We start from the raw sequence: 10789 nt of genomic DNA, 5'->3' as shown, positions 1-10789 counted from the left end.
TAGTGAATAAAGACGATGAGGCTGGGATGGAGGAGCGTTTTGAGGGAAGCAGATAGGGAAGGAGGAGCAAGGGAGGAGTGAGGGTTGGGGGTCAGGCAGGGGCAAGGAAGCAAGAGTGGGGGCTTAGGGGGTCACTGGGAGGATCAGGTGGGGTAAGCCGGCAACTTGTCCGAAAAGGATGAAGGATATTACGTAACTTTCATTTATTACCTTTTCATCACTTTCTATTATTCTCTTCTTGATTTTAAACACTCAAATGTATGTCAGTGAACACAATTTTGACAATTATATTGCCACAATGTCTTTACACGAGCGCATAAGACTTGAATGTGTTTATTCAAGGAGCATCAATGGTTTCGAAGACAGACTGAGTCTATATATATGAGCCCTTGCCAGTTTGTAGGTTTAGTTCGTATCCGTCCGGAGGTTGCGTGTGGTGCGGGACAGTGTGCGGCGACGCGTCAATTGGTGACTAATCGCTTGTTAACTTGTTACACCGCAGGTGGTTTGTTGTGAGCGGCGTTCACTTGTAACTGATTGTTTATTAGTGTGTTAACTTAGTGTTTAGGTGTAAGGTGGTGGGTGTATTGTGAGTGACGCGTCAACTACTGACTAATTGCTTGTTAACTTAACGTGACTAGTGTCTAGCCCTATGCGATGTGTGGTTTGTGAGCGGTGCGGCGTTCGCTTGTGACCGACTGCTTGTTAGCGTGCGGTAACTATAAATCAGTGTCTTGCTGTGGATGGTGCTGGCTGAGGGGCGGGGCAACTAGTGATTCATCGCTTGGGAACTTAGCGTACGATAACTTGATCAGTGTCTAGCCTCAGACCGGAAAAATGTGAACCCCATAACTACCCGTCATGTGCATGATGGGTAGTCCAGGGCCCCTCTCACCCACAGGAGGCCTGAGTCAGCCTAAGCCATGGCTGCGTCAGCAAGAAGACCCTGCTGGCTGATTTATCCTTCCTGACAAGGGCAGTAACGTTTAACAACAGTGATAAGAGTTGAACCTGACCGGAGCTCGAACGCAAAATCACAGAATAGCAGCCGTGTGAACTTCCACGGCTGGTTAAGCTGCTTTCGTCTGTTTGGTGAGTAATGCCTACTGTCAAATAGACACTAGTATTGTGCTGAGCTTAATTGACTGATCACATTTGTTTATAATTTGAGGCAAGTCATTAATGTTTCTCTCCTTTTCTTCTGCAGGTGAGTACCCCTGTGCAGCTCATCGCCATCGAGGGACAGATTGGAGCACCTCTCTAGCAAGTTAAGTAAAGCTACAGTCTCTTAGGGCGTTAGGCGATAGGAGAATAGGCTGCTAACCTTGCTTCCCTTCCAGGTACACTCATCATTCTGACTTTTTCCAGAGTACAGCCCTAGAGTGTACCTTGCTGGCGGCCACTAGTTGTAACTAATTGTTGTGTTGGGGAAGCAGTGCTGGGGCTGGTGGAGTGCTGCATTCATCTGGGTAAGTGCTGGATGATTCTATAAATGATTACACAATGCTCTTGTTCTTTATGTAGTGTGGTGTTTAGGTCTTATCTGCTACACACTCAATACTTCCTTGTATTTTACAGTGGTACGTGGGAGTTGAAATAGTGATACTCCAGACGTATCAACCGAGGTGGTGCGCGTACACGAGTTCTAGAGACTGAAGGGAGATGAAAAAGAGAATGTGTGGGAGGAAAGACGTGGACTGATGGTAGAGAAAGGGAAGGAACTGAGGAAGACGAGGGAAACTTGAAAAAGAGAACGTGTGGGAGGAAAGATGTGGACTGATGGTAGAGAAAGGGAAGGAACTGAGGAAGACGAGGGAAACTTGGATAGAAACAGAGTGAATAGAGAAGAAATAAGAAATGAAGACGTAGCAAAGGTGTTGGATCAGAACAGCCAAGAGACGCAGTAAATAGAAGATAGAGAACAATAAAGACAAGACGCTCTGATGATGGCAGCCATTTTCAAAGGTACGGAAAAGCGGTTCTGCTTCACTTAATCCTTTTTTTACAGGTTAACTCTCTCTCTCTCTCTCTCTCTCTCTCTCTCTCTCTCTCTCTCTCTCTCTCTCTCTCTCTTGCAGGTTTCATTCACTCTCTTGCAGGTTAACTCTCTCTCTCTCTCTCTCTCTCTCTCTCTCTCTCTCTTGCAGGTTAACTCATTCACTCTCTTGCAGGTTAACTCTCTCTCTCTCTCTCTCTCTCTCTCTCTCTCTCTCTCTCTCTCTCTCTCTCTCTCTCTCTCTCTCTCTCTCTCTTGCAGGTTAACTCGCTCTCTCTCTTGCAGGTTAACTCGCTCGCTCTCTCTTGCAGGTTAACTCGCTCGCTCTCTTGCAGGTTAACTCACTCTCTCTCTCTCTCTCTCTCTTGCAGGTTAACTCACTCGCTCTCTCTCTCTTGCAGGTTGAATATTACTCTCTCTTGCAGGTTAAATATCCCTCTCTTGCAGGTTAAATATCCCTCTCTCTCTTTTGCAGGTTAAATATCCCTCTCTTGCAGGTTAAATATCCCTCTCTCTTGCAGGTTAAATATCCCTCTCTCTCTTGCAGGTTAAATATCCCTCTCTCTCTCTTTTGCAGGTTAAATATCCCTCTCCCTCTCTTGCAGGTTAAATATTCCTCTCCCTCTCTTTTGCAGGTTAAATATCCCTCTCCCTCTCTTTTGCAGGTTAAATATCCCTCTCCCTCTCTTTTGCAGGTTAAATATCCCTCTCCCTCTCTTTTGCAGGTTAAATATCCCTCTCCCTCTCTTTTGCAGGTTAAATATCCCTCTCCCTCTCTTTTGCAGGTTAAATATCCCTCTCTCTCTCTTGCAGGTTAAATATCCCTCTCTTTTGCAGGTTAAATATCCCTCTCTCTCTCTTTTGCAGGTTAAATATCCCTCTCTCTCTCTTTTGCAGGTTAAATATCCCTCTCTCTCTTTTGCAGGTTAAATATCCCTCTCCCTCTCTTTTGCAGGTTAAATATCCCTCTCCCTCTCTTTTGCAGGTTAAATATCCCTCTCCCTCTCTTTTGCAGGTTAAATATCCCTCTCCCTCTCTTTTGCAGGTTAAATATCCCTCTCCCTCTCTTTTGCAGGTTAAATATCCCTCTCCCTCTCTTTTGCAGGTTAAATATCCCTCTCCCTCTCTTTTGCAGGTTAAATATCCCTCTCCCTCTCTTTTGCAGGTTAAATATCCCTCTCCCTCTCTTTTGCAGGTTTAAATATCCCTCTCTCTCTCTTGCAGGTTAAATATCCCTCTCCCTCTCTTTTGCAGGTTAAATATCCCTCTCCCTCTCTTTTGCAGGTTAAATATCCCTCTCTCTCTCTTTTGCAGGTTAAATATCCCTCTCTCTCTCTTGCAGGTTAAATATCCCTCTCTCTCTTTTGCAGGTTAAATATCCCTCTCTCTCTCTTGCAGGTTAAATATCCCTCTCTCTCTTTTGCAGGTTAAATATCCCTCTCTTGCAGGTTAAATATCCCTCTCTCTCTCTTGCAGGTTAAATATCCCTCTCTCTCTCTTGCAGGTTAAATCTCTCTCTCTCTCTCTCTCTCTCTCTCTCTCTCTCTCTCTCTCTCTCTCTCTCTATACAGGTCATGATGGTGGAGATGACACGCTGCTAGTGACGATGAAGATGACGCGAGGCTGATGATGAGTGTGCACCAAATATTATCTTGTGTTCTCGTGATTCAATGTTGTCGGTGTTTGAAAATACATCGATGTATTTATTTTCGGAGTTTTTTTAGTAACCGTGTGTGTGTGTGTGTGTGTGTGTGTGTGTGTGTGTGTGTGTGTGTGTGTGTGTGTTCTGTCTGTTTGCCTGCCTCTGTCACTGTCTGTCTGTCTGTCTCTGTTTGTATCAGTCTAGTTGTTCTAGTCTGTGGCACTCCTACTGTGGCGTACAAATGAGAAGGGTGGAAGGAGACGCTAAACTGAATACGGAATATCCTTAGTGTACCGGGTGTCCGTGAGCAGGATGGTAAGTGATTGAAAACAGTAAAAGTGAATGTAAAATAAAGAAAATAATCTAAGTAGTCTTGAGATAGACACGTATACTCGTGATAGGAAGCATGATTGACTATCACATTGCGGAGACAAATAGAATCGTCCCCTATACGTGATGGACAATGTCACTTTACGGAGACTAACAAAATCATTTATAGAAAGTTATGTTCAAGATGTGTGTTAACCGAGTGTTGAAAAACATGGCAGACTCAATTTACGGAACTTGTAGAACAATTTATAGAAGAAAGTTTAGAGTTAGAAGTAATACCCGTGTGCTGGAAAGCGTGATGGACTCTTTCACTATAAGGGAACTAATGGAATCTTTTACACGTAAAAAGAAAATTATAGATCGGAGAAGTGTCGCCCGGGTGTTGGAAAACGTGACGGGCTCCTTGAGTGTTAAATGACAGATTGGGGACAAGTTCAGTAAAGTGACAGGTATGCGTGTAGCGGTTACCAGACTTAATGGTGAGTATACAAGTGAGCGAACTTCGGAATATTCTGGGATCCATCATATTCTGCTACACACGGACAACTCTTATCTAACTTTATTCTATAAAAGATTCTATCAGACTCCCTCTGTAATCTCTCACGAGTGGAAACTAGTTAATGAAATGGCAATTGTCATATGTAGTGGCTAACTGACTTCTTGGTGAGCATCTGTGTTCACGACCTGGGAGACGTATCGGTGTGGCTGGTAGTGTCTGGCCTTCTGAAATAGCCACTCGTGCACGGGAACACAAACATATTCTCGGAACATTAAAGATCTGCAGCGTTTGTCAGTATAAGAAGACCACCGTTATGAACCTCAGACCACTGCGTTAGGAGACTTGCAACCTTCCCTTATTTAGCAAAAGATTATACTCTCACGGCGCAACACTTCATTACTCGAACGTATTGTTAAGCACGTTTATTTGCAAGCTGCTGTTGGAGTAAGAATGACTCTCTCTCGATGAAATGTACAGCCCACTCCACATGTGCTGATGCAGTTGATGGCTTGATGTCTCAAATGTCATAATCCCTTTGTCATCTCATCATGTTCTGTCTCCTCTTGAGTCACCCACTAGACATCTAAGTCATGTGCAAGTGTTTCCCAAGGATTCGAGTGTTTCGAGAAGGCTGAACCAAGAAGGGCACGTTGCCAGATGTATAATGTTTCTCTATTTCAGTACTTGCTCTGTATCCTCCACCACTTAACCATTATGATTCAGTGTTCCTCCACTCCGGCCCTCACGTCAATTGAAAAGCATCTGTCACCCCACTCTTTAATCCAGGATACAGCTCACTCAATGTTGAAAACTATATCAGTCTAATGTTGTTGGTTTCCATCGAATTTGTGAGTCAAGTAATGGGTAAGCGCACCAGATGACAGGGGCTACGCTGCTGTACCTCATTAGCTTTCTGACGACACCCTTCACGAAAAGACCTGGACACTTATCGATAAGTTCCAAAACCTTGGAATGCTCTCAACAGGATCTAGTGAAAATTATTGAGATTTTCAGTGATGTTTTCATGGTTCTAGTGATAGTTTAACACGTGTTCTGCAGCCTCACTAGTACAAACCTCCATGTGAACCCGATTAATGATAGCCTTTGAAAATTCCTACTGTGAGAGTCCAAAGTGTTTTACAATACAGATCCTGCTGCTGCCCTGCCACTCAGGCCATATGATAGCGTGGGCGGGAGAGGTTGATCGCTACTACCAAGAATGATGTTTGGAGACACGAGTGGCTTTACGTAAGGTATTTGAAGGTATCTGACTTTTTTTCATAGCTCCTTTTTTTTTTTTTGTTTTTACTATCATACCTCCTTTACTCTTATTACATTGCCGCGGTAGCTTTGAATATCTGGTGGACACTGCCCCTCACTGCTGTCTGCTGAGCCACAGTAATGCTCAGTCATTCTTGTGCAGGGCAGATGTCTGACAGGTATGGAGACATAATATCTTTTCAGTCTAGTACTGTTCCGCTGCGTGACTGATTCCACTGTACTGAGAAGCATTTACAGACGCAGAGGCACGGACAGGCAGACACACAGGCCCATTTAAGAAAGATACAGAGGAGAAGATTGAATAATAACAGTGTAGTAGCAACAGGAGAGGGAAGAGAGTGGAGAGGGGAGGAGGAGGAGGAGGGGGAGCGTAATGAGGGCCCAGCAGAGGACGACCTTTGCAGAGAGTGACGGCACCAAGCATTACTCGCTGTGTTTGAGGCACCAGCCACGCCCGGGGAGCGAAACAGACTCGCACAGAAGCAACATCCTCGTCTACTTGTCTCGCAGGCGGCCTGTCTTCACCTCCAAGACGGGACGCAGGTGCTCAGTGATGCAAGTGTAAGACCCCTGTGTGGGAATCTGCGCCTTTTTCACCAGTAGCAAGACACTTCGCAATGTAACTTCTTCAGGAACAGACACCTTCATTGTGCCTGTTTTTTTTTTTTTTTTTCCTTCCTCAGTTCTCCCTGCATGAAAATAAATAAGTAAATAAATCTTTCCTTATCCTTACTAACTGGTTTCGGCTGAGTGCGATGGAAAATATCTGATGTGAGGTATCAAGCTAAACCAAAACTAAGATAAGTCCAGGTTGCATTTCTTTTTTTCATTTTCTTTTTCTTTTGTTTATGAGCGCATAACTTTAAGATCTATGCAGAAGAGCTGAGCGATTAACACAAGTATTTATCTTCACTCAAATGAGCATCGCTTCCTTGTATTGCGTGTCGCTCTGTAATTATTTCTAGCGGGTGCGGTGAAGGTTGTGACTTGTGGCTCAGATAAAATTGCGTCGCACTGCAGAGAAAACGCCAACGACTATTTAGAAACAATTGCCGCAGAGAGAAGAAAATTATGTAAATGATCACAATTAATAATAATAATAATACCTGAAACTAACCGAACCATAGAAAAGATAAAATTTGATTGCCAAATAATAAAAAAATAAATAAAAAAAAAAAAAGCTTCACGGATTGTCAAAATATAACAACGTTATTATTATTCGAACAGTACACTTCGTTATTATGAAGTATACCATTTTCACTAACAGTGCAACATTTAAAAATACACTAAATAAAAAATCTTATTAATACATGTTATAAATTTTGTCACCCGTTATTTGCAAAAACTAAATATATCAGGTTGTTGTTGGATTATTATTGTCTTTCCCATTGCCAGCAGACAAACTAAATAAAAATGAATAGTTATACACTCGGCAGGGGATTCAGAAAGGCCCCTAGAACACATGACACAAACAAGCAACAAAGAATAGATAAATATATAGAAAGGTATTGAAGTACCTAGGAACCACTTAGGACTTAGAGCGGAACTTTTCGTCAGGGTATAAATTAACATGAAGTACAATATTTTCTTAAGATAGACTATTCATTTTTATTGCCCCGAGTTGTATTTTTCATTCTTTGAGGAGAAGAGATGAAAGATTTGCAATGACACGTTTATCTTTTAATATCCTTGGTTCATGACGCCGGTAAGCATTTCTGCATTTGGAGGCTCAGAGTGTCGTCGTCTTTCTGTGGCATAGATACGGTGTCTCGCTCAGCTGAGAGGGACGTGGCAGAGCGGCGTAGTATAAACAGACCAGCAACCTAGCGAAGAGGCACAGCGAACACTCCAGAAGGTGTAGTGGGAGGCGACCCAGGGAGTGACAGCTGGTTTGTTATTTTCACCATGCAGAATGAATGAGTTGTGGCTTATTGAGTTTCTTTGTTCAGGTGGGTTCTCCGTTACGGGTGTCACGAGGTACTGGGGGGGGGTAATGGACCCGCGCGTCACTCATTCCTCCCGCACCTCCCTCACTGTGACTCCTGCTGACAGCTTCTCTTTTTCTTTGGTGTGTGTGTGTCCTTATGTCTCTGTCTATCAGTGTCTATGTCTGAGTTGTTTGTGTATATCTATGTATATATTTGTCAGTTCGTATGTGTATTCCTGTCTGTCTGTCTGTCTGTCTGTCTGTATCGGTTTCTTCTTGTCTGTCTGTTAGTTGTAATATAATGACGTAATCCCAACGAGGGAACAAGGGATTCGAAACAGTTATGGTTTAGGCTCAAGGGAAACGAAGCTGGGAGGGTCAGTCTAGAACTCTAGATGCCTCTTCCCTAGTGTTGGCCAGGACTGTATAACGGCCGGGGAAGTTTCCAGTATCAAATCAGTCTCTCTAGGGCGGATGAAACTTTTATTTTCTGGTGAGTGAAATATTGTACGTATCATTATATAGTACTTGTTGGGGACTTTTCCAGTATCACGTCAGGCTTACTCTGGCGAATTATACTTTTTTTTAATTTTTCTCTGGTGAATAAAATGATGTAGTACTTAATTGTTACACGTATAGGAAGGACACCGGTTGGGGATTTTTTTTTTCCAGTATCACGTTAGGATTACTCTGGTGATTGATACTTTTTTTTTCCCATTGCTGAGTAGAATGTTATACTTATCATATAGCGCATGGGTTGAGGGAATTTCCAGTACCATGTCAGTCTTACTCTGTCGAATGAAACCTTTATTTTCATTTTTCTTTTTTTTCTGGTGAGCAAAATACTATACTTCTCATTACACTATCATATCAGTCTTACTCGGGTGGATTAATCTCTATTATTTTGGATATAATTCGTCGTAATTATTGCGTCACATTCCAGCTACTTGCCACGTAAAAATTCACAACAATGGGTGGAAGAGACATGAGACGGTAGGTGGAGGTGAGGGAAGATAGGTGGAGGAGACGGGAGGCTTGGGTGGAGGAGATAGGAGACAATAGGTGTAGGTGAAGTGACAGTGGGTGGAGGAGACAGAAGGCAGTAGATGGAAGAGGAGGGAAGGTAAGTGGAGGATGGTGTCAGACAGTGGGTAGAGGAGACGGAGGCAACAGATGATGGTTGGTGACGGTGGATGGAGGAAAAAGATAGTGGATGGAAGTAGAAAGAGCCAGTGGGTGGAGAGAGCAGGAAACAATGGAGGTGGAGAGAGACAGTTCCTTCTTCTCTGTTCTATTTTTTTAGAACTTAAAATCAAACACTAAACACGATAACATTAAACACTAAATACGATAAAGTTTCAATGCAATAAATTTCTAATCCCATATTCTTTACTTTTCAGGTCACCAGGTTCAAAGCCCACACGCGTTTCTTAGCAATGGAAACAAAGACTAGCTTCCCTTAATCTCCTGAACTTAATGCAACCAGAAGCAGGAGGAGGTCAAGGAGGAAGTCACAAGCATCTAACAAGACTTGGCGGCGGTATTCCTCTGTCTCTCCTGCAGGAACGAACCTGGGCCAGACCTCCCAAGCCTAGAGACGAGCCTGCAGCCAGACCATCCAAGCATCTAGAAACGAACCCGGACTCAGACCATCCAAACTTCCAACAAAACCCTGCAGACGCTATAGACGCTTAACAAACAGAATGGTTTTCTCAACATAGTGAGCTTTGTGCATTTGAGATGTTTGTCAATATGTGAGAGAGATGCTTGTCAGTATGTGAGTGAGATGCTTGTCAGTATGCAGGAGAATAAGTGTTAAGCACATTTTCACACCTGACATTCTTTTAACTCGTCGTCTTTATGAAATATGTACAGTAAGAAATCAGTTACGTCGTTGTCTGTGACGGTAATTAGTTTCCTGCGTACTTTTTGGCTTTAACGTTTACCAGTGGTGGTGACGTAATGTGGCTTAGAAAGTGTAGTTTACTTATCAGTGTCCGTAAATCATGAGTTATCAATGATTTCTAGCCAAGTATGATGTTCCTTTGTTTGCCTGAATGAATCTTACGTCTATCAGTAACAGTAGCGTAATGTTGCATAGAAAGTGCAGCTTACTTGTCAGTGTCCGTAAAGCATGGATTATCAGTTTTTATAATTAAGTATGATGTTCCTGTGTTTAAATGAATCTTATCAGAAACAGTGAAGTAATGTTGTTTAGAAAGGGCAGTTAATGTGCATATTTCAATAAGTCGTGAGTTATCAGCGTTGTTTGCTAGTTAATTATGATTTCCTGTGTTTGAATGAATGAACGTTGTAAGAGAAGTGGGTGAATGTCACGTAATTCTCCCTAAAAGCAAGCAAACGCAGATTGCATCTGTCATGAGGTGAATGTTGATTGCTGTGCGAGGAAGTAAGAGTAGCAGGCAAACGCAGACTGTATCGGATATGAAGTGAGGATGAAAAGCCGTATGAAAAGATAGAACGAGGCTGTTATGACCCGAAATCTTCAGAGATTGAATATCTCGGCAGAACACATTTCATACAGTGACACCATCTGACTTCTTCATTATACTGCTGAACACGAACCTTGGCAGTGACCTCGCACAAGAAAGCAAGAAGAATAAGGCTGCTATGCCCCGAAGTCCTTCACGCATTGTTAACATCTCTGCAGCAGAATACCTCGTACGGTGACACTACTCGTATTTGATCATATTGCAGGACGCGCTACTGTCTTGACAAATGAAACAGAAGAAATCAAATACCCTTATGAAGCAGCTCCGGACTCCAGTAGGTAAAAATAGAGGCTGAATAAAACTGCACACTGTTATAAAGCGTCTTAATACCCAACGTGGCATTTACTACTACACCGCGTATCACCACCGGCGTCCTCCCCAACACTCCGGCAATGGACGCTTCTAATATCCAACCACTTTGGATCATTAATAGCGTGTTTCAAGATACGAGTAGTCAGTGAAACAATCGTACGAAGCGAAGCCATTATCAGAGTGGGGGAGGAAAGATGCTGGAGGTGGTACTGGTCGAGTCCATTAACAGACTGGGTAGAAGGAAAGAGAGGGCTTGTTAAAGAGGAAGGAGGTGAGGGAATAGCTTGTT

At 43.0% G+C, this 10789-nt stretch overlaps 2 long non-coding RNA genes across 2 annotated transcripts; both read left to right on the top strand.

Annotated features, from left to right (window-relative positions):
- The first annotated feature begins 421 nt into the window (after window positions 1–421).
- LOC135105991 (uncharacterized) lies at window positions 422–6432 on the top strand. The gene is made up of 5 exons (XR_010271085.1): window positions 422–1092; window positions 1208–1469; window positions 1579–1965; window positions 3568–5720; window positions 6153–6432. It is a non-coding gene; the product is annotated as an uncharacterized LOC135105991 (long non-coding RNA).
- A 1633-nt stretch (window positions 6433–8065) lies between these two features.
- LOC135105990 (uncharacterized) lies at window positions 8066–10506 on the top strand. Its single transcript, XR_010271084.1, has 2 exons — window positions 8066–8168; window positions 9076–10506. It is a non-coding gene; the product is annotated as an uncharacterized LOC135105990 (long non-coding RNA).
- Window positions 10507–10789: the final 283 nt, after the last annotated feature.

This window comes from Scylla paramamosain, chromosome 12 (assembly GCF_035594125.1).
Source record: "Scylla paramamosain isolate STU-SP2022 chromosome 12, ASM3559412v1, whole genome shotgun sequence".
NCBI classification, from domain to species: Eukaryota; Metazoa; Arthropoda; class Malacostraca; order Decapoda; family Portunidae; genus Scylla; species Scylla paramamosain.
The sequence above is the reverse complement of the archived record's forward strand: the minus strand, read 5'-3'. Positions and strand labels throughout refer to the sequence as shown.